Source organism: Ictidomys tridecemlineatus, chromosome 10 (assembly GCF_052094955.1).
Source record: "Ictidomys tridecemlineatus isolate mIctTri1 chromosome 10, mIctTri1.hap1, whole genome shotgun sequence".
Lineage (NCBI taxonomy): Eukaryota > Metazoa > Chordata > Mammalia > Rodentia > Sciuridae > Ictidomys > Ictidomys tridecemlineatus.
The window spans coordinates 81559036-81583201 of NC_135486.1; the positions used below are offsets into that span (position 1 = coordinate 81559036).

General features: G+C 34.3%; 1 protein-coding gene and 1 pseudogene across 1 annotated transcript in view; one reads left to right on the top strand and one right to left on the bottom strand.

The window, feature by feature from the left end:
• Dnajc1 (DnaJ heat shock protein family (Hsp40) member C1) overlaps window positions 1-24166 on the top strand; it is a 210355-nt gene that overhangs the window by 24589 nt on the left and 161600 nt on the right. The gene's annotated exons all lie outside the window — the stretch shown is intronic.
• LOC101956271 (melanoma inhibitory activity protein 2 pseudogene) lies at window positions 20803-23167 on the bottom strand (annotated as a pseudogene).

Sequence of the window (24166 nt, forward strand, 5' to 3'; positions counted from 1 at the left end):
AAACATTGCCAAATTGGATATCATGAAGTTTTCCTTTGTTTTCTTATAAGCTTTGCCCTTTTGCCTCTTATGTTTAGGTGTTCAAATTATTTTGGTATACAGTATAAGATTTCAAAGAAAACCAGAGCCTGACAGTAGTAAATCAATAAAAACAGATTTTTAATGAGGAACTATTTTGATAGGGGAAAAGAGACCTCTTTATAAAATTAGGCTCAATTCTGAATGCAACTTGGAAAGTAGGGATTTGTATTCAAACAACTGAGCAAGTAGATGGAAAATTACTACGAGGAAATACCAAGGGTAAGACAAAATAATTTAATAAGACAAAAACAATTTAATAAGACTTTTGCTTTAGGCAGGAAGATAATCAGAAGGGATGATAAGGGAGTATGGAATTTGATTAGATATATTGATGGTGGTCAGATACTGAAAACCATTGGGAGGAATTCTGGTGCAACTGTCTTAGCAGAATTCTTGCTAAAATTGGGTAATGTAATGAAGGAGATGAAATTCAAAGATTGAGGCCTGATTAGGAATATAATTTAGAGTAGCCTAGCTAAAGTTTGTTGGTAGAGTCTTTGTCAAAGGTAGAGAATCAGCTTTATTCTTTTGCATGTACATATCCAGTTTTCCTAACACTATTTGCTGAAAAAAACAAATTGATTGTTAAATTATATTATTTAGTTTTAAAAACAGCACTATCTATTAGAGAAATCCAAATCAGAACTACTCTAAGATTTCATCTCACTCCAGTCAGAATGGTAGCTATTATGAATACAAACAACAATAAATGTTGGCGAGGATGTGGGGAAAAAGGTACACTCATACATTGCTGGTGGAATTGCAAATCAGTGCAGCCAATATGGAAAGCAGTATGGAGATTTCTTGGAAAATTGGGAATAGAATCACCATTTGACCCAGCTATCCCTCTCCTTGGTTTATACCCTGTGGACTTAAAAACATTATACTGCAGGGACACAGCCACATCAATGTTTATAGCAGCACAATTCACAATAGCTAAACTGTGGAACCAACCTAGATGCCCTTCAATAGATAAATGGATAAAAAAATATGGCATATATACACAATAGAATATTACTCGGCAATAAAAGAGAATAAAATCATGACATTTGCAGGTAAATGGATGGAGTTAGAGAAGATAATACTAAGTGAAGTTAGCTAATCCCTAAACACCAAATGTCGAATGTTTTCTGAGATATAAGGAGGCTGATTCATAGTGGGGTAGGGATGGGGCGCATGGGAGGAACAGACAAACTCTAGATAGGGCAGAGGTGTGGGAGGGGAAGGGAGAGGGCATGGGGTTAGAAACAGTGGTGGAATGTGATGGTCATTATTATCCAAAGTACATGTATGAAGACACAAATTGGTGTGAATATACTTTGTATACAACTAGAGATATTAAAAATTGTGCTCTGTATGTGTAATATGAATTATAATGCATTCCTCTGTCATATAAATTTAAAAAAACAGCACTATCTAGTTTGTTATCTTACTGCCATTTTGTAATTGAGGAAATTGAATTCAGAGTCTTCCCCAGGGTCACAAAACTAAAGAGCCTTTTAGATTGAAATATCACATTCATTTTAAAGATCATTATCATTTTATCATTACTCTGTATATATTTTTTTTACTATTCAAGTGCTACCTGTTCTTGAACTATTTATGATCCAGCAATCCCACTGGTATATATCCAAACAAATTGAAATCAGTTTGTCAAAGAAACATCTGCATGTTTATTATAGCACTATTCACAATAGCAAAGATATGGAAATCAATACATTGCTGATGGGACTGAAAATTTGTGCAACCAATCTGGAAAGCAGTATGGAGATTTCTTAGAAAACTTGGAATGGAACCACCATTTGACTCGGCTATCCCACTTCTCAGTCTCTACCCAAAGAATTTAAAATCAGTGTACTAGAGTAGTGCAGCCATATCAATTTTCATAGCAGCTCAATTTACAATAGCTAAACAGTGGAAGCAACGTAGGTTCCCTTCAACATATGAATGGATAAAGAAACTGTGGTATATATACACCATGGAATATTACTCAGCATTAAAAGAGAATAAAATTATGTAGGTAAACGGATAGAGTTGGAGAATATCATGCTAAATGAAGTAAGCTAATGCCAAAAACCAAAGGCCAAATGTTCTCTCTGTGGATGCTTATGTGGATGCTGATCCAAAATGGGGAGGTGGGAGGCATGGGAAAAATGGAGGAACTTTGATTGGGCAAAGGGTGGGGAGGGTAAATGGAAACAGGAAAGATGGTGGAATGAGATGGACATCCCTACCCTAGATAATGTAAGACTGCATATAGGGTGTGACACCACATCGTGTACAGCCAGAGAAATGAAAAGTTGTGCTGCAATTGTGAATTAAATGCATTTTACTAAAATACCCAATCAAAATTAAAAAAAAAGTGTGGAATCAACCCAGGTCCACTGATGTATGAAAAGATAAAGTGATGCACAGTAGAGTATTAATCCTAAAAAAGAATGAAATTCTGGCTGTCCCAGAAGCCGCTGCCTCAGTTACCTGGGAAACAAATTACAATGTTACCTCCCTGGTTGCTGCCGCTAAACCAGAAGTCTTCTGTCAGTCAACTGATGCCTGTACCGCTACCACCTTTGCTGCTGCCTCTGATTCTGCTGCTGCCAGCCTGAGGTCCCTTGGAGGTCTTCTTTCTGGGTGCTGCTGCCATGGAAGAAACCGCTGCCTTGGATGCAGCTGAAGCTGACACTACACTGCTGCTGACCCCCAAAGATCGCCTGGTGATACTGTCCCCACACCAGCAGCTACTGTTGATGCGCTGCTTGCTGCCAACAACCACCACCACTGTCACTGCTACCTTGGTCTAGAATATTGCTTTGGAGGAGACTCCAGGTTTGGTTGTACATGGCTGCACCCATTTTGGGACACCAGCCAGGGCCAGGGGCCTGGGTGCTACCAATAAACCACCACAAGAGCCTCTGTCTGGGGACTCCAGCTGGGACCTGCAGGTCCAGTGTGGGGGGTGCCTGCAGGTTTGGAGGAGCCTGGAGTCTTCCTGCTCAGAGTGCTAGTGGCACGTGCCTTGCCCCTACATCTCAGGGCTGCATTAGTGTATTCTTGGTACACTAATATATTCTTGGTAGTCTCTCTGCAAGTAGGAGCAGCATTGAGATCTTGAGACTGCAGTGTGTCCAAGACTGATGTATCTGAAGCCCAGATCTGTGGCATATACACTGGGTTTGTGAGGGCTGATCTGGGTTTGGGGATCCCGAGAGATGTCAGAGATAGGGCTGAGAGACTGTTGAACATTGATAGAGACAGTTTGAGTTTCCAGCAAGATTTATTTTATTTTTTCATTCTCTCATATTTGGAACAGGATTTTTTTATGCATCAGTGTTTGGAGGACAATGATATATGAATTGTGTTTGCATTTTTGTTGTACTCTTATGTCTTTAATTTTTTCTCTTTGTTCGTATTCTTTCTCTCTCATCTATTTTCTTTCCAGCTTTTCTCCAACCAACAACTAATCTCTGTCAGCTCCTTTTCCACTGTTCCTGTGAATTTTTACTTCTAGCTTCTCTCTTCCTCTCTCGAGAATATTATGTATTACACTGCCACTGTTTTCTCATCCACCATTTGAAATTGTAAATAGTTTTAACAAATATTCTGTTTTTACTATAGATAATTATTGAACTCATCATTTTGGTTTCATGCGAGAAAGCAGTACACACCTTAGTGGGAACTATTAGAGTCAAGGCTATATATTGTGTACACTAAGTGCTGTTGATATTGGTCTCACCAGTAAAGGCGAACCTTCGGGGACACTATAGGTCTACAGGGTAGAATTTATACTGCCTTAGATCCATACTTTTAGATGGGAAAACACACTAACAACATGAAAAAATAAGGGAATAAAATGCCCCAAACAAACCAAGATGCTTCAACAACAGAAGCTACTGATAGCACAGTAGAAGATGTTCAAGAAGGAGTTCAGATTGTATATAGTTAAATTGATATGTGAAGTAAAGGATAGTGTAAGGAGTGAAATAAAAAAATATAGGAAGTGAATGACCACTTTGATGAAAAGTTAGAGATCTTTAAAAAAAAAAAGCAGAAATCCTTGAAATGAAGGAATCAGTAAACTACATTATAAATTCAATAGAAAGCATCACCAACAGAATAGACTACTTGGAAGTTAGAACCTCAGACAATGAAGACAAAATATATAATCTTGAAAGTAGAGTTGAACATGTGGAGAAGATGGTAAGAAACATGAACAGAACATCCAAGAATTATGGGATAACATGAAAAGACCAAATTTAAGAGTTTTCAGAATAGATGAAGGAGCAGAGATACAAACCAAAGGAATGCACAATCTTTTCAATGATATAATAGCAGAAAATTTTCCAAACCTAAAGAATGGAATGGAAAATCAAATACAAGAGGCTTACATGATCCCAAGTATTCAAAATGACAGCAGACCCACACCAAGACACATTATAATGAGAATGACTAACACACAGAATAAAGATAGAATCTTAAAGGCTGTGAGAGAAAAAAATCAAATTACATATAGGGGGAAACCAGTTCAGATCTCAACTGATTTTTCAACCCAGACCCTCAAAGCTAGGAGGTCCTAGAACAATATATTTCAAGCTCTGAAAGAAAACAGATTCATCCAAGAATTTTATATCCAGCAAAATTAAGTTTCAGATTTGAAGATGAAATTAAAACATTCCATGATAAATAAAAATTAAAAGAATTTTCACAACTAGGAAGTCTATGCTATTGACCATTCTCAACAGAATATTCCATGAAGATGAAGTGAAAAGAAAAAAAAAAAGTGAAAACCAGCAAAAGGAGGTTCTACACTGAAGGGACATTGAACCAGATGAGAAACTAAGATAAATCAAAAACCAGAAATAGGGGCTGGGGTTGTGGCTCAGTGGTAGCATGCTTGCCTAGCGTGCATGAGCACTGGGTTCAATCCTCAGCACCACGTAAATGTAAAAATGAAGATGTTGTGTCCACCTAAAACTAAAAAAATAAATATTAAAAAACCCAAATAAATAAAAATGTTAGGGAATACAAATCATATCTCAATAATAACTTGAATGTTAATGGATTAAATTCATCAATCAAAAGACATACACTGGCAGATTGGATTAAAAAGCAAGACCCAACATTATGTTGTCTTCAGAGACTCACCTCATGGGCAAAGACATCCGCAGGCTGAAGGTGAAAGGATGGGAAAAAACTATCACTCATATGGATTTCATAAACAAGCAGGGGTTTCCATTCTCATTTCAGATAAAGTAGACTTTGAACCAGAGTTAATCAGAAGAGACAAAGATGACATTTCATACTTTTTAAGGGAAATATATATAAGCAGGACAAAACAATTATAAATATTTATGCCCCAATCAATGGAGCATCTATGTACATCAAGCAAACCTTCTCAATTTCAATAGTCAAATAGACAACAATACAATAATACTGGGTGACTTTAACATATTTCTCTCATTATTGGACAGATCTTCTAAACAAAAACTAAATCAAGAAACCTATATAACTAAATAATACAATCAATAATTTAGACTTAACAGACATATTAGAATATTCCATCCATCAATGAGCAAATAAATATACCTTCTTCTCAGCAGCACATGATTCCTTCTCTAAAATAGACCATATCATATGCCACAAAGCAACTCTTAGTAAATAAATACAAAACAAACAAATAAACAAACAAAAAACAGAGATAATACCCTGCATTCTATCAGACCACAATTTAATGAAATTAGAAATCAACAATAAAATTAAAAATAAAAGCTACTGTAACGAATGGAGATTAAATAATACACAATTGAATGATGAATGGATAGAAGAAGAAATCAAGATGAAATAAAAAAATTCAGAGGTAAATGAGAACACTGATACAACATATCAAAATCTCTGGGACACTATGAAGGCAATACTGAGAGGAAAGTTTATTGCATTGAGTGCACTTATTAAAAGAATAAAAAGTCAACAATAAGTGACTTAATACTACATTTCAAAGCCCTAGAAAAAGAAGAACAAATCAATTACCAAAGCAGTAGAAGTCAGGAAATAATTACAATCAGAGCTGAAATCAATGAAATCAAAACAAAAGAAAGAATTGAAAAAATTGACAAAACAAAAATTTGGTTCTTTGAAAAAAATAAGTAAAATAGATAAACCTTGGTCATGCTAATGAAGAGAAAAAGAGAGAAAACTCAATTACTAAAATATAAGATGAAGAAGAAAATAGCACAACAGACACATCTGAAATACAGAAGATAATTAGAAACTATTTTGAAAATTTATATTCTAATAAAATAGAAGATATTGAAGACATCAACAAATTTCTAGAGACATATGACCTAGCCAAACTGAATGAGGAGATCATACATGTTAAACAGATCAATTTCAAATAATGAAATAGAAAACGCCATCAGAAGTCTACCGACCAAGAAAAGCCCAGGACCAGATGGATTCTCAGCCAAGTTCTACATGACTTTCAAAGAAGAATTAACATCAATAATCTTCAAAGTATTCCATGAAATAGAAAAGGAGGGAATCCTTCCAAACTCATTCTATGAGGCTAATATCACTCTGATACCAAAACCAGGTAAAGACACATTAAGGAAAGAAAACTTCAGACCACTATGCCTGATGAACCTGGATGTAAAAATTCTCAATAAAATTCTGGTAAATTGCATAAAAAACATGTTAAAAAGATAGTGCACCATGATTTATCCCAGGGATAAACATTCGGAAATCAATAAATGTAATTCATTGTATTAATAGACTTAAAAATGAGAATCATATGATCATCTCAATAGATACAGAAAAAGCATTTGACAAAATACAGCACACCTTCATGTTCAAAACACTAGAAAAACTAGGGATAGTAGGAACATACCTCAACATTGTAAAAGCTATCTATGCCAAACCCAAGGCCAGCATCATTCTAAATGGAAAAAAATTGAAAGCATTCCTGCTAAAAACTGGAACAAGACAAGGATGTCCTCTTTCACCACTTCTATTCAACATCATCCTTGAGTCTCTAGCCAGAGCAATTAGTCAAAAGAAAGAAATTAAAGGGATACAAATAGCTAAAGAAGAACTTAAACTATCACTATTTGCTGATAACATGATTCTATATCTAGAAGATCCAAAAAATTCCACCAAAAAACTTCTAGAACTAATACATCAATTCAGCAAAGTACCAGGATATAAAATCAACACCCATAAATCAGATGCATTCCTATACATTAGTGATGAATCCACTGGAAGAGAAATTAGGAAAACTGCTTTATTCACAGTAGTCTCAAAAAAAAAAAATATGTGCAAATCAACCTAACAAAAGAGGTGAAAGACCTCTACAATGAGAACTACAGATCACTAAAGAAAGAAATTGAAGAAAGCTTCAGAAGATGGAAAGATTGTCAATGCTCCTAGATAGGCAGAATTAATATTGTCAAAATGGCCATACTACCAAAAGCGTTGTACAGAGTTAATGCAATTCCTATTAAAACTCCAATGATATTTTTCATAGAAATTGAGAAAGCAGTCATGAAATTTATTTGGAAAAATAAGAGACCCAGAATAGCTAAAGCAATCCTTAGCAAGAAAAGTGAAGCAGGAGGCATCACAATATCAGACATTAAACTATTCCACAGAGCTATAGTTTCAAAAACAGCATGGTATTGGCACCAAAATAGACTTGTAGACCAATGGTGCAGAATAGAGGACACAGAGACAAACTCACATAAATATGGTTATCTCATACTAGACAATGGTGCTAAAAACATTCACTGGAGAAAAGATAGTTTATTCAACAAATGGTGCTGGCAAAACTGGAAATCCATATGTAGCAAAATGAAATTAAACCCCTGTCTCTCTCCTTGCAGAAAAATCGCCCAAAGTGATCAAAGACTTAGGCACTTGAATAGACCCTAATAGAAGAAAAAATAGGCCCAAATCTTCACCATGTTGGCCTAAGATCTGACTTCCTTAAAAGATTCCTAAAGCAGAAAAAGTAAAATCAAGAATCAATAAATGGAATGGATTTAAATTAAAAAGCTTCTTCTCAGCACAGGAAACAATAAATAATGTAAGGGCAGAGCCTACAGATTGGGAGAAAATCTTTACCACATGCATCTCCAATAGAGCATTAATCTCTAGGATATGTAAAAAACTCAAAAAATACCATAAAAAAAACAAATAAATAACCCAATCAATAAATGGGCTAAGGAACTGAACAGACATTTCACAGAAGAAGAAATTCAATTAATTAACAAATTTATGAAAAACTGTTCACCATCTCTTAGCAATTAGAGACATGCAAGTTAAAACTCTCACTCCTGTGAGAATGGTAATCATCAAGAATACAGGCAACAATAAGTATTGCCGAGGATGTGGGGAAAAAGGTACACTCATAAATTGCTTGTGGGACTGCAAATTGGTGCAACCACTATGGAAAGTAGTATGGAGATTTCTCAGAAAACTGGTAATGGAACCACCATTTGACCCAGCTATCCCAGTTCTTGGTTTATACCCAAAGGACTTAAAATCAGCATACTATAGTGACACAGCCATATCAATGTTTATAGCAGCTCAGTTCACAATAGCTGGACTATGGAACCAACCTATGTGTCTCTCAATAGATGAATGGATAAAGAAATGTGGTGTATATATATACTCAATGGAATATTACTCAGTTTTAAAGAAGAGTGAAATTATGGCATTTGCCAGTAAATGGCTGGAGTTGGAGAATATCATGCTAAGCGAAATAAGCCAATCCCACAAAACCAAAGGTGGAATGTTTTCTCTAATATGTAGATGCTAATTCACAATAAGGTGAGGAGCACTAGGGAAGAATTGTGTTATCTTAGTTTAGGTAGAGGAAAGTAATTGGAGGGGAAGGGAAGGAATGTGGCGATAGGAAAGATAGTAGAATAAAACATATTATTATTGTATGTATATATGTGACTACATGACCAATATGATTCTGCAACATGTACACTCAGAAAAATGAAATATTATATCCCATCTATGTATATCAAAGTGCCTAAATGCATTCTATTGTTGTGTAACTAATTAAAACAAATTAAAAAAAGAATGAAATTCTGTCATTTGCAACAACATGAATGAAACTAGAACAAATGAAATAAGCACAGAAAGACAAATAAATACAACTTCTCACTTATGTGGGAGTTAAAACTTTGATGTCCAAGATATAAGGAATAGACTGTTGGTTACCAGAGCCTGGGAAGGGGTTATGAAGAGATGATGGTTAATAGGTAGAGTGCAGGTAGTATAACTTCTTACGTTTTATAGCACAGTAGCATATTTGTGCTTGACAATTAATTGAATATTTTAAATAACTAGTAAAGTACTTTGAATGTTCCCAACACACACAAAAATAAATGTCTAAGGTGACAGATATGCCAGTTATCCTGATCTCATAATTTCACATTGTATACATGTATTGAAATGTCACACTGTACCTCATAAATGTGTACTATTGCTTTATGCCAATTGAAAACAAAAATATATTAAAAATCCAAATGCTACTTATTTTTAAAGGCCCACCACAAATTTAATCTAATTATTAAGATTTTCTCTATCACCTGCCCTTCCAAATCTGATATGACTAATCTTAACTACATGGAAGTTTTAATTTTATTTATTTATTTGGTGCTGGGGGTTGAACCCAGGTCCTTATACATGCTAAACACATTATCTAATGCTGAGCTACTCCCCAATCCCAGTAGCAATTTTTTAATAGATTCTTATTTGTAGTTTACTGCAAACGATATATATTTAATGTATGACAAGTTAATAAATGATAGAATTGTGAATCAGAATAGTCTAATATTGCCATGCCAGTGTAAAATATGAGTTGAAATTGCAAGGATGGTAATATTCAAGGGAAAAATGTAATTTTACAGTTGGCTTAAACAAATCAATTGCACAAGGATAAAGTGGGAAGATCCAGTTCAACCTCAATAAAAATAAATGCTCAAGTTTAATTTGAATGCACATTGAATTAGGCCAACTATATGGTTTAATCTGTTTTTAAAATTTAACTGCAATTTTCACTAATAAACATACAGCTACTCTATCCCAGAAAATGAGAAATTTAATGTATTCTGTATCAATATATTATAAACATTCCTTGTAACATACTTTAAGAAGGCTACTGAAAACTGAGTTTTAGAAAGTAGAGCTGCAAATATAGTAGGGGTTCTGGGAATCTTATCCAAAGAGGAACATATTTAGTGTGAAAAAGAAAGGCCGAGGAGATATCTGATCTCTGAATTCAAATGTTAAACTTAAAAAAAAAAACATTTCTAGGCTATTGTTACTTATAATTTTTCATTTTGTAATAATTTAAGACTTTAAAGATAGCACAAATATTAGGCTGCTTGTATATTTTTCACCTCACTTTCCCAAATGTCTTTCATACGCTTAGTAAAATTATCAAAACCAGGAAATTAACACTGATACAATACTATGAACTTATGTATAGATATTATTCAAGTTTTGTCGACTATCCCCTTAACTTCCTTTTCCTGGTCCAGAATCACACATTTAGTTGTTATCGCATTAAATATCTTCCACTCTAGGACATTACCTAATTTTTGTCTTTCTTGCCTTTGATACTTTTTAAGAGTATTGGATAGCTATATTTTAGAATGTCCCTCATTTGGGGTTTGTCTAAATTTTCTTCATGAGCTGGGCTTGGTGGGCACACCTACAATCCCAGCTATCACAGAAGGATTGCTTAAGTAGGATTGCTAGGAGTGGGAGGCCAGCCTGGGCAACATAGCAAGGCTTGTCTTAAACAAACAAACAAACAGACAAACAAAAAAACTTCTAATGACTAACTTCAGTCTGTGCATGTTCATCTTAAATACCATGGAAATGCTGTGCCCTTTAACAATATATCTCATCACAGATGATATTAATTTTGATCTCTTGATTGAATGTCTGCCATTTTTTCAGTTTTTCTGTCTTTACCATAAAGTTAATATTTGGAGTGTTTTTGTTTTATTTTATTTTCCATATGGAACATACTTTCAGACTATGCAAATATTCTATTTCTCATAATACTTTTACCTGGTAATTTTAGCATGTATTGATGATCAGGATGTACTTATGAATTTTTATTTTACTTAGTGGATTTTACTCCATTTCTATCATTATTTTGTTGCTCATAGCATCCTACATTTGGCCATTGGGAACTCTTTACCTTGACTCTGGTGTCTTTTGTCTCTTATCCTTATTATAGTTCAGGGTATTTTCTTTTCTTTTTGGGGGAGTGGGGTATCAGGGATTGAACTCGGGCATTTAACCACTGAGCCACATCCCTAGCCCTGTTTTGTATTTTATTTAGAGACAGGGTACCACTGAGTTGCTTAGCACTTCACTTTTGCTGAGGTTGGCTTAGAAAACTCTATCCTCCTGCCTTAACCTTCTGAGCCCCTGAGATTACAGGCATGTGCTACCACACCCAGCTATATTTCAGGGTATTTTCTTTTTTTCTGTTGCCATGAGACATTCTGGATTCATCTTGTATTTCCATTGCCCTCACTCTGGAGTCAGTCATTTTTCTGAGGCTATCTAGTTCTTTTTACTGGAGAATAGATAGTTTAGATATCAAAATACAGGCATTAAATTGCGTAAGTCTCCTTTGTATATTTCTTAATGGATAGAACTAGGAAATAAATATATGTATTATAATTTGATATCTAGATTTTTGTGTCTTTTTGTTTACTACTATTCAATAACTAGCACATGCTTAGAACAGAATTTATAGCTAATAGTATAGAAAGAATTTCTTACTTGGCATAAAATTAGACTAGGTAACCTAGAGAGTTTCCAATTTCATAAATGTGTTACGTTCTGATTCTGAGAAAGATAAACCAGAGAATTATATCAAACAAACTTACTCTCTGTATGTTCATAATAAGAAAAATGCAAAAGTCATGGGAGCAGAAAGGTTTTATTATTGTCAAAAACAGTGAAGGAAGTTGAAGATCTAAAAGTCCTTTTATCCACTTAGCCTGATTTGCAGAAGGCTTTATCAGTAAAGCTATGGTGAAAAAAGAAGAAAAGCAAATGAGGATATCTCCTTTACTGGTGTTCTAACGTTGCTTTCTATTCATTATTTTCTACTTTATGTAGATGAGATCAAAGTACAGGTATTTCTACAATAATACCTATACACTTTATATTGCAAAATAGTAGCCTAATAGTAACAGGACTGACAGAAAAAATTAATTATGTTAGAGTCTTCGAAATTTATGGAACTTTATAAGTACTAACAAAAAAAGCAGTACTTTAAAAAATTAATTAAGTCTTCAGCATTTCCATCTTCTATCCTTTAAAACCTAGTGTTCATGCTTCTTATATATTATATATATTATATAAAATAAAAATTCAAAATATGATCCAGAGTACAGTGTTTTCCACTAATGCATAAGTTTAAAAATTAAGAAATTGTCTCTGTAGCTTCTTTTTTGTGGGGGGAAGGAGAGTACTGGGGATTGAACTCAGGGACACTTGACCACTGAGCCACATCCCCAGCCCTATTTTGTATTTTATTTAGAGACAGGGTCTCACTGAGTTATTTAGTGCCTCACTTTTGCTGAGGCTGACTTTGAAATCAGGGTCCTTCTGCCTCAGCCTCCTGAGATGCTGGGCTTACAGGCATGTGCCACTGCGCCCAGCTTTCTTTGAGCTTCTTTTGCACCATGCCCCATGGACTCATCAGATAGCTTTACATCATGGGAGCCATAGAAATTCTTTTTTTTTTTTTTAAGAATTTTTAAAATATATTTTTTAGTTTTCAGCCGACACAACGACACAACATCTGTGTTTTTGTATGTGGTGCTGAGGATTGAACCCGGGCCGCATGCAATGCCAGGCGATCGCGCTACCGCTTGAGCCACATCCCCATCCCATGAAGTTCTTGAAGCTAGTAAACCAGCTGCTACTTAGATTAATGGAAGGCACTTCTGTAGACGTTTAGCTGTTTTTTATAAAGGTGTTCATATATTGCTAAGACTTTGTTCTTTAATTGTAAGCAAACTTGTCTCTAATCTTTAAGAAAATGGGGGAAAACAATCAAGTTGAATTCACACAATTTCTATATTATAAGGACATCACTCCACTATTAACTATTATTTATGTATAAGATAATTTAAGTTAAAGAAGCCCATGTTCTAGCGGTAATTAACTGTCAATATGCTGAATGATTGCTAATATGTGTACACATCAAAGACAATGTTTAATCAGAGTTAATATTGCCTAGTTGTGTGTTTTTATAGTCTTAGATGTTTCTGATAACACTGTATTCACATATCACTTGTTGAATTTGCAGAGTTTGAATGAATGATGGTTTCATGAAGTATTTTAACCTTTGGATACCTGAGTCTTATAGAGGCTCTTTTCAGTAGTAATTTTGTGTATAATTCTAAATTGTTCTCTCCTATTCCTTTGCCTCCTTCTATTCCTTCACTCATTAGTCCTAAACTCTGGGCTAGGTCTAATGAAATTTTTTGAAGAAGTATGTGATTCTTGCTCTTTACAGATAGAAAATAATTTGGAATCATTATAAGACAAATATAATCAATTAGTAGACTGCCGTATGTAGTTGTAAACACTAGGCTTGCTTGTGCTGTGTCCTAGCCTTGCCCACTTTTTCAAAAAGCACTTCCAATTTAAGATGTTGCTGATTGGCCAGTCTTATCAAGTTGTGAATTGATCATTTCACTTGTTGATTTTCCCCACTTTGCTGAAAGGAGAGGATTTCTGAATTCTATAAATTTACTTTGTCAGTGTTATGGTTTAGATATTTGGTGTCCCCGGAAAAGTTAATTTTGAGACAATGCAAGAAAGTTTAGAGATAAATTGATTGAATTTATAAGAGATTTAACCTAATCAGTACATTAATTCCCTGAAAGGGATTAACTTGGTGATAACTGTAAACAAGCAAGGTGTGGCTGGAGGAGGTTGGTCCCTGGGGCATGCATGCCTTGGTGTTTATATTTTGTCCTAGTGAGGGGATCTCCAGCTGGCGGATCTTTTTGCCCTCTCCCTTTCTCTCTGGGGAGAATCTTTAGTACTAGGAACTCTTTAGTACTTCTTGAATATTATATTACATATTAAAAAGTTAATTAAGAAAAAAATATATATTTCTTCATATATATTTAGTTGCTAAGAAATTAAAAAGAAGGAAGAAAATTAGAAGAGAATAATTTTAGGGAGAAAATTATTGAAGCTTATCTACATTATATAATAAAGTAAATGCTCCCATATAGAACCTTGACAACCCCATTTAGATTAAAAATACAGGTGTAGTGGTGCACTCCTGTAATTCCAGCGATTTCAGAGGTTCAAGCAGGAGAATCAAAAGGTCAAGGCTAGCCTCAGCAACTTATGGAGGTCCTAAGCAATTTACCAAGACCCTAGCATGCATAAATACATACATACATCCATATATGCTGGGGATATGTCTCAATGGTAAAATGCCTGTGGGTTCACTTCCTAGTGCCAAAACAAACAACCCTTTTGCAGTCTAATGGTTGCTTTGATATATAAAATGTAAAATCTATCTTGGGCATGGATTTTTTTCCCCCACATATCACTTTGGGAAAAAAATACTAGTTTTCTTTAGATTTTTCAAGGGATTTTTGTATTATACAATTCTTTCATCTTTCCTAAAACGAGAAATGGCCTATTATAAACCCTCATTATTCAGATGGGAATGTGGAGATTGTGAATGATGTAATGATCATATGTAAGATCATAGTAGAATATAAACCTCCTGACTCTTAATGTAAATATTCTATTGGGTATATTAGGATGCTTTTATTTAATGAAAAAAAATCATAGTAATTGATTATTGGCTTCATATACTTTGGTCTCTTGCTTTGGGAACCAGTTCTAAATTGAAGTCCAAAATTGACCCTCACAATTAAGAGAATTCAGAAGACATATAGAGATATCTGTATCTTTTTGAGCCACACATGTCTTTGCATGGGTTTCCTACTTTGGGAAATTATTTTTCTTTCAGAATTTTTAACTTAATTCATATTTTAGTTTCTATAAATATCTATAAAACAAGAGAGTGAATTCTTGAGAAGAATCTGGTAATAGTTCCTTTATACAAATTAAGCTTTGTAAATTAGATTATTAGATTGTAGCTTTTAGCTAAGTAGTGTTTACTTGGAATGGTCTATTGTTTTCACTTCTTAAGTTTGGTAGTTTTCTTTTTTAAAAAAATTGCTAAGAAAAAGGCTTGAGTTTTGTCTGGTATTTAAGTACTAGGATTCTGCTTTTGTGCTCATGAGCCTATTTCAAGGGAGTAGGAGTCCAGTAGTGTGGTGAGGGTCCACTCTGTTCTCTATCTACCTCCAAAAAAGCATCATCATGCTCCAACTCATTCAAGAGAGTAGATGTGGGATTATATCTGCTTCTTTCTTCTGTTGCTTACCATTGGCCCTTTGCCTCTTTACTGATTGTTTTGATTGATTGCTTTTGCAGTGTTTGTGCTGGTGGTGTTATGGGAAAAAGAGAAATAGAAGATCCTAGTAGGTGGCCTGCATTCACAAAAAGACTAAGAGAAAGACTGAAGTTGTTATAATTGTCTTTTTCTCCACCAATTTTAGCATGGCCATGGAAGTCAACATAGCATCTGTCTCATAAGGAAGGCAGAATTCTCTAGTTCCTATGTAGGAAGAGTTGAGAAAAAACAAATCAGGGAAACATCTCTTCCTCTTAAAATGCAAGGGTAACCTTTTCAAAGTGCTGTTGACTTTGTTGGATTAAGAAATACAGTGTATTATCCCTTCACAACCCTCCTCAAAATAATCTGTTGGGATTTTCCCATTATTTGACTAGCATTTAGAAATATAATTACTAATAAGATTCAGTAATAAATAATATGGCCAGGAGAAAATTTGAAATGGAATTTCAGCTGATGGTGGGGATGTTGGTACCTTTGGGAGCATGGATAGTGAGGAAAAGACAATGTTAGGATTAATGAATAAACATTTATGTGAATTGCCTTAGTTTGCAACTAAACAATTATGTACTTTTGTTATTTATCTTACTTCATAGAAACAAGACTTTCACATATCAATAATGCACTTTTACCAAATATTTGTACACCTAGTTGGTACATGACACTTTTCTAGATTTTATAGAATATGTTGAGAATTTGATCCTTGCTCTCAAATATACATGATTTTAAAAAGACGTGACTGTATTTGAGAAGCAGGAAAATGAGTCAGCCATAAATCTATCACTATCTTAAAAAATATATAGCCCTTTAAGATGTAAAGTTTCACTTTAAGTAGTTAATTGTAGTGATAGAAATATTGCTTATGCAGCAGCTATAACGTTGTTACAGACCTCTTCAGTGAATTTTAGTATTTCTTTATTACATTTTTGCCCATCTAAATGTGTTACTCTTTCTCTAATCTTTCCCTAATTTATCTAAAGAAATTTGAGGTGAGAATTACACTTTAAAAATACTGTAAATCAAAAAGCTTGAATAGTTTAATAAAGGACTTGTGTAGGTTAAGTTTAGGGATAACTTCTCTTCCTTTGAAAGTGTTTCTTAATTAAAAACAGATGAGAGTAGAAAAGAAGGTATTCAGAACACTAAATAAAATGCTGTGTTTTGTGGAATTGACAGAATTCATCAATACATGTAACAATGATTTATCATTGCATTTGGTCCTAACACATATCAGTGTAGATCAACAGAGGCACAGTAAGAAGGATAGGTAGTATAAAACACTAAGGTGAAAGGGTTAATTGGCCTTATTGGGTTCAATTTGCCACTCTAGTGGCACTTTCTGTTGTCTGTGTAAACAGAGTTGCTAAGTACTTTCCCACTAAGCTGCCACTCTTTTATTTATACAGTTGAACCACCAGTGAGGGATGGATCATTTTACCAATTGTTAGGCCTTTTCTTCCTCCTTTTCTGCCCACTTCATGCTTTTTTCTCCAGCTGTTGCTACACACCTCTCTAATCCTAATCTTTCCTTAGTCCTTATGTTTTTTAAGTTTCTTCTTTTCTCTTATTTATTTATTCATGTGTGTGGATATATACCTGGTTCTACTGAAATGTCCTTAATTCCTCCTCACCTCTGTTCTTATTTTATCAATTTATATCTCAAAACTTGCTGAAACTCTGAATTTTTTTTCAAGTAACATTTAAAAAACTCTTTAAAAATTAAAACATTGCATATTTAGCTAAAATCCTCTTTATCTGCTAGTACCTCCACCCTACTGTGAGTTAATATATACTTCTAGACCATTTTAATATTTTTATATATTTATAAACATGATATTGCTTGAAATCTATATATGATATTCTGAAAATATCACTCTGCTTTTTCACTATATATTGTATTTTTAAGAATTATGCATATTCCACAGAGATACATTCATGTTACCTAGATCTAATTTAAACTGATAATTGCATTGTATTTCACATTTTAGTTTTTTACCTATTAATGGCCATTAAAGTTATGTTCAATTATTTTCTCTATTTTAAGCAATGCCACAATGAATAGACGTATAGATGTTTTTATGTATGTTTGTGCTGGTGGTGTTATGGAAAAAAGAGAAATAGAAGATTTTGCTCATCTAAATGTGTTTCTCTTTCTCTAATCTTTCCCTAATTTATCTAGAAGAAATTTGAGGTGATTATTCCACTTTAAAAATACTTTAAGTCAAAAAACTTGACTAGTTTAATAAAGAACATGTGTAGTTTTTCCTGGCAGTGTTTTCCAAACAGCATTAATAAAATCAGTTTAGTAGTTTGGAATCTGCATTTTAAAAGAGAACAGAATGTAGTAAAAAGTGTCAGAGTAAATGGTATTTATTTTTTCATGAAATACATATTTTTGGATTTGAGTTGTAAATATTAAATATAGCTGTTACTGTATAACTCAATCAAAAAGTTTAATAAAAAATATATTTTATATTATATATCTTAGCCTGCTCTGGGTTTTGTGCCTACAAGTGGATTATTCTGGATCATAGTCTACGTCATATTTTGTTAGACACAGCCAACTTTTCCAAGTGGCAGTGCTAATTTATGCTCCCCACATGCTAATCACTATTTAATATTCTAATTAATACTTTTACTAGAATATATTTTTCTATATTCTTGAGGATTAAAAATTCTTATTTTAATTTTAACTAGTGAGGTTAAGTGTAACTTCTTTATAATGGAAAAGTATTAAGATCTGTCCAGTTGACAGATTACTATTCTTAAAAATCGTATGAAAGCTAGAGAAACCTTCATCTCCACAATTTTTTCTAACATTTTCTCTTTTTTTAATAATGAACATAAAACTGTGGTCTTAATAATTACTAAAAATAATTTTACTTTTGATGTCACATTCTATTACTTTACAGTTTATCTCAAATTTGTTTTTAAACACAGTTATTTTACCTAATATCAATGCCTTCACATTCATAGCATATTGGAAGAATATTGATATCCCTCAATATGTGAATTTAATGCATTTCAGCAAAATTCTGTTGTACCCATCTTCTCTATTGTAGAAGAACAGATGCTAGGCAAGTGAAGTGCTAGGAAGTATTTCAGGCCTTTTTAAGACCACTATAGAATGAAAGAATCCTGGTAATGAATAAGAACATTAGAAAATAATTTAGGTCTAATTGTTGTTGGTTATCTATTTTTGGCTTGTATTTATTTGATAATGGAGATATAGTCTTTTTCTTTTTAAGTTATTGATAGTGCTTACTAAAACTTAATCAGATACCTATTTCATTAATTGATGCTCTATTTGTCCTCATAAGTTATGTAGGAAAGACTATTCCTTTAATTATAATGGCTCAAATATTGGAATTATATTCTTCTTTGGTTGTGGGAATTTTGATTTTTATCATAACAGCCCTATTATTTAGGTAATGTGCACATAAATATGTACTGTATATACTAATTTCATTTTTGGACTTAAGGCTTATTCTATAAATTCCCAATTTTTAATATTGCTTTATTTTATGTAACTATGGTTTATAGAGTAATGATCAAAGTTGGAAGCTGATTTGATAAATGGTATCATATTTAGAAGGGCTTTCAGCTTTTTATTCTTTTGAAGCAAAAACTTTTTTACAAGACTGTATCATGGTATTTAGGCATTTCAGTTCTGTTTTCAATCTGAAATTACCTTATTTCCAGTTTCTTGTTGTAAAAAATGAATTATATCAGCAACTATTATCCAATAGAAGTTAGGGCAAAAGTAGTTCTGGATTAAAAAACCAATGAGTGCTCATTTTATACAGACCATGGCTGTAGACTTCTATCTACTCATTTAGAGCATGTATTGTTTTATGTTGTCAAGTAATAATTATTTATAGGACTTATTTAACAACTAGTATAACTCTTGAGGGAAAACAAAAGATTAGATTTTTTTAAACTTCTAGTTTTTTTTTCAAGGCCCAACTTTTTTCTCATTTAAATTAATTGTATGCTCAAATATCATTCAGACTCTTCACTGGCCTTCAAATGTGATAAAGCTGCTTCTTATTTTTATAAGAAAGTCATATTACTGCATTTATTTTAGACTTCAATGTATACTCTTCCCAAAAAAACTTAAGAGAATATTTAATACTTGAATAAAGCTTTAACCACTAATTCTTAAAGTATTTTTAATAAATGTTCTTTCTTGGGGAAAAGATAGTTCAAAGTGTTGATCCAATAGTCAAAACATAGTCCAATAGTCTCTGGACTGGTGCAGCTTTGCAAATTGTTACTTGTTTGCAATAATATATAAATTGAGAGTAAGACTTTTTAAAATTTTATAGTAGTTTGGCAGAGTCATGACTATCGAATCTAACAAAATATGGACTTATGTCTTTTTTTCATTTCAGTGTTCTAGTAATTCATTTATATTTTACAAAAGTCTCTCTGAAAGCATAACAAAGTCTAGGACACTCCCAATATCAGTGAACCAGAGCCCGAATGCAATTCTTTATTTTATGAAAATGGACATAAAATAAAGAAGATGTAAGGGAAAATTGGGATAGAATGAGCTTAAATTGTGGTTTCCATTCCTAAAAATTTTTTGAGAACTGGAATTTTTTTTTGTACTTGAAATCTCCTGTTTACATGACATATTCAGTCATGTTTTCTTGTTTATTCTTAATAAGCTCAGGTTATTTTTTTATGGAAAAACTAGCTAATTTATTATCAATACCAAACAAGATTTTAAATCAATTAAAATATTTCATTAAGCATAGTGTTACTTTCACATTTGCAACAATCATAGTAAACACATTTCTTGGCATAAAGGCACAGCCTTTGTTTGGAGTTTAAAATATCCCCAACTGGGCTGGGATTGTGGCTCAGTGGTAGAGCGCTCACCTAGCACAGGCGGGACCTGGGTTCGATCCTCAGTACCACATAAAAATAAAGGCATTGTGTTGTGTCCATCTACACCTAAAAATGTTAAAAAAAAAAAAATCCCCAACTGCAGGATTACAAATATAAAACTCCCGTGTTGTTGTTTATGTAATAGTGGATTAATCAAATTAAGTTATACCGTCCAGAATAAAATGAAATGGAAGTAATTTACTCATAAGATTCATATTTAAATCATCTTTATTTACAAAATACTATCCTAAGAATTATAATTCCATTAAGCTTAAATTGGAACAAAAGTAAAATCACTGAAGTAATAGCAGATACTTAAACTAAAAATAAGAGCTAAATCAAATAACTTTTGAAGAGAGATCAAAGCTATTGTCAGGTTTCTTTTTGTGCTTCTGGATGTTCAGTAGCAGGCTTATTTGAAGGTGAAATTAACCCTGAAGGGAACTCACTTCTACTTTCAGAATGTGGGGGAGGGAGACGGGTGGAAATCCAACTCTTGGGGGAAGATACTGAGGAAAATACTGGGGTCCCATTGGGAATGGAGGCAGTGGTGGGCCCGGTGGAAGATAATCTTGAAATGCTGCATACATGTTCCTGGAGGACGTGGAGGGAAAAAAGGTTCTCTTCTCATGAACTGACTACTTGGATCCACTGGGAACAATGGGCCTCTGATTTGGAGGGAGAGGTGCAAAAACAGAGCCAGAGCCAGTTGCTTGGTTTTCAGCAGGGAGAGGTGAATCAGGCACACTGGAATCACCAAGATCGACTTCCTTTCTACTGTATTCTGTTTCTAAAGACATAGGCCCATCCACTTTATCTGAAGAAGGCATATTAGAACTTCTGAGTTCTGCTAGTCCAGGTGGTCTGTCATAATTAGAATAATATCCATCTTGCCTTTGTAGAGGAAGACGTGGATCAGAATATGGTTGGCCTGGTGGAGGGATCATCATCCTATGCGCCTGTTCCCATGGACTCAATGTCAGAAGGTGCTCTCTGAGGATCAGTTAGCTTATCATAGTGTGAGTTTCTTCTTTCATTGCTAGTCAGATGGTCCAGAGGATTCTCTGGGCCCCTTGAGCCTCTTCCTCCTCCCAAAGGTGAGAGTGTGAGTGGACCCTTCTTTTCCAAATGAGGAGGTCTCATTTCAGATGACAGTTGGGGCCCAATGGTGAGGGACCATTTGGGGAATGCTTTCTGCCAAATGCTGTATTTGAAACATCAAGTGCAAATGTATCTTTTTCTAAAAGTTTAAATTTAAACTCCTTTTCAGTTAATTTTTGTGTGTTGTGAGCATTTTGTTTCCTTAAATAATTGAGGTTTCTTTCAGCAATCCAAGCTGCCAACTCACTATTATGTGCTTTTTTCTCAGAGGAAGTAGTCTGCCCCTGAGAGAAATGAATGGTTCTCTCCAATTCTTCTTCAAGATATTTAGCTTGCTTTCTGTAGGTCTCCAGCTGTTCAGTTGTATGGCTGATCATTTCTTCCACTTTGGGAAGTTTTTCCTCTTGCTCTACCTGGTAATTTTCATCTGCACTTAATTTCCTGTGGAGTCTCATTATACTTTCTTGATATCGTTCCATCATGACTTTATATTTCTGCTAAAGCGTCTGATTCTCACTTTCAAGCTGTGTATTTTCTGACTGCAAAGATGCTTGTTCAGTCTTCAGATTTTTAGTATGTTCTTTCTATAAGGTCTTCCTTTGTTTTCTCTACTTCAGATAATAAAGTAAAAATTTGACTTCTTTCTCCTTCTAAGGTTTAGTTTAGTACCATAAACCAGTTTCTTCAAAGCTCCTTTTGGTTGATTATCTAAGTGAGCACCAATTTCTGATTTACTCTTCATTTCCAATTCCAAGTTACCAGCATCTGTTTGGGCTCCTGTGCTTGGAGGAGACCTATCTTTCATCTTCAGCAAGCATTCAGTCAGAGACTCGATGTGATTTTCTTTATCACTTAGAACTTTTTCTGCATGTACTTTAAAGTCTTCAAATGGTGTTTTTTATTTATTGTGGACACATACCTATTCATTCTGTACTTTCTGACTTTGCTGAAGTTAGGAATTTTCATTCAAAGCCTCTTTTATTGCCAGCATAAGTCCTTCTTCATTCATTTGAAATATTCTGAAGTTTGTTTTAGCTTCATCTATTTGTGATTTGAGGGATTTTGATTCATCTTCTAGGGATTTTATCCTTTTTGATATATCTGCCATTATTTCATACTGTTTAGAATGTTTAACTTTCTGTTGTTTTAGCTTTTTCTAGAAAGAGTAATTCATCCCCACATTTAGAATTGGACTTATCTAGCTTTTCATATGTTACCTCCAAATTTTGTGCTTCTGTTGAACCTTTCTCAAAACCACCATCCTTTAAAGATAACTCTAAGCCTTCATGCTGTTTTTGAGCAAGGCTAACTTTTTCAAGTAGTTCACATTTTTCTTCAATTAGTCCAGAAAGTTTTAGAGCAAGCTTTCTTTCTCTTCCCACATAAAGCCTGCTTCTAACAGATTGAAAATGTCTCCACAAAAATGAGAGAACAGCAAAAAAATCCAATAGCTGTACATATCACCAACTCCCAAAGAATGCCATAAGGATTAGGGCCTGGTTTCATGTCTTCAGACAATGTTGTCACAACCCTGCATACTTCTTCCAGGACCACCCCCTAATATGGCTGAGGGGCAGCCCTTGGCCCCTCCATCACACCAAGACTTCTTTGGCTATTGCTACCACAACCACAGCTTGCCCAGCCACACCTACACAGGCTGTGGTCTGGTCTATGTTTGGCCTGCACCAGGCAACGGAGCAAACCACTGCAGACTGGCTGGAGGGGTTGAGGGGGAGCCATCATCACCAGCTCCCACAGGCCTCATGGGCTCACACTGCCTGCCTGTTGGGGAGTCTCTGCCCCTTCTCTATGCTGAGTGTCCTGAAGCAGCACAAGCTCAATCTGGTCTCACTTGAGCCCACTGTGCATTCTCTCCATGCCATCCACCCCTGGATTTGGTTTTAGCCAGGCCACTGTGGAGCTTATTATGCAGTAGTTATTCTATACAGTCATAATATCCAGTTTGATGGAACTAAAATTCTAAAGCTTAGTAGACTTTTTAAAGAACTTTTATGCTATATATTCATATTTATACCACTTGTTGTTTTGTTTTAATGACTCATTCCTTTCCCTCCCCTCTTGGCGCCTCCCCTTTTCTTTCCTTCTATCTATCTTTGTCCCTTCCCTCCATTTCTGTTCTCTCTCTTCCCTTTTCTTGCAGTGTTGGGGGCTAAACTCTAAGGCCTTCTACATGGTACCAGTGAGCTACATTCCTGGCCCTGTTAAAACTTTCTGTACAAGTAATTTGAGTTACTTCTATAGGAAAACTCTCATGTTAGACTTTTTTAAAAGTAATTTTAGAAGCGTTGTAACATGGGCACAAATCAGTTATGACAAGTTACTTTAAAAAAGCACAGCATATCTAATGTTCCTAAAAAGAAGGAGCTTAAAGCTTGAGTTGTTTTTCATGTCAGTTTTTCTAGGCTACTATTTAGTTAAAAGAGTCTTCAAATTTTTTTTTCAAATGTTCTTTTCTTTTGACTTCTCATAGGACTTAAAAACTTCTAAGTTGGTCAATATAAATATATAGCAAAGAGAAGGACAGATATGACTCTTTGAAATGGTTTTAGCTCCTGAAAGTGAATTATGTTG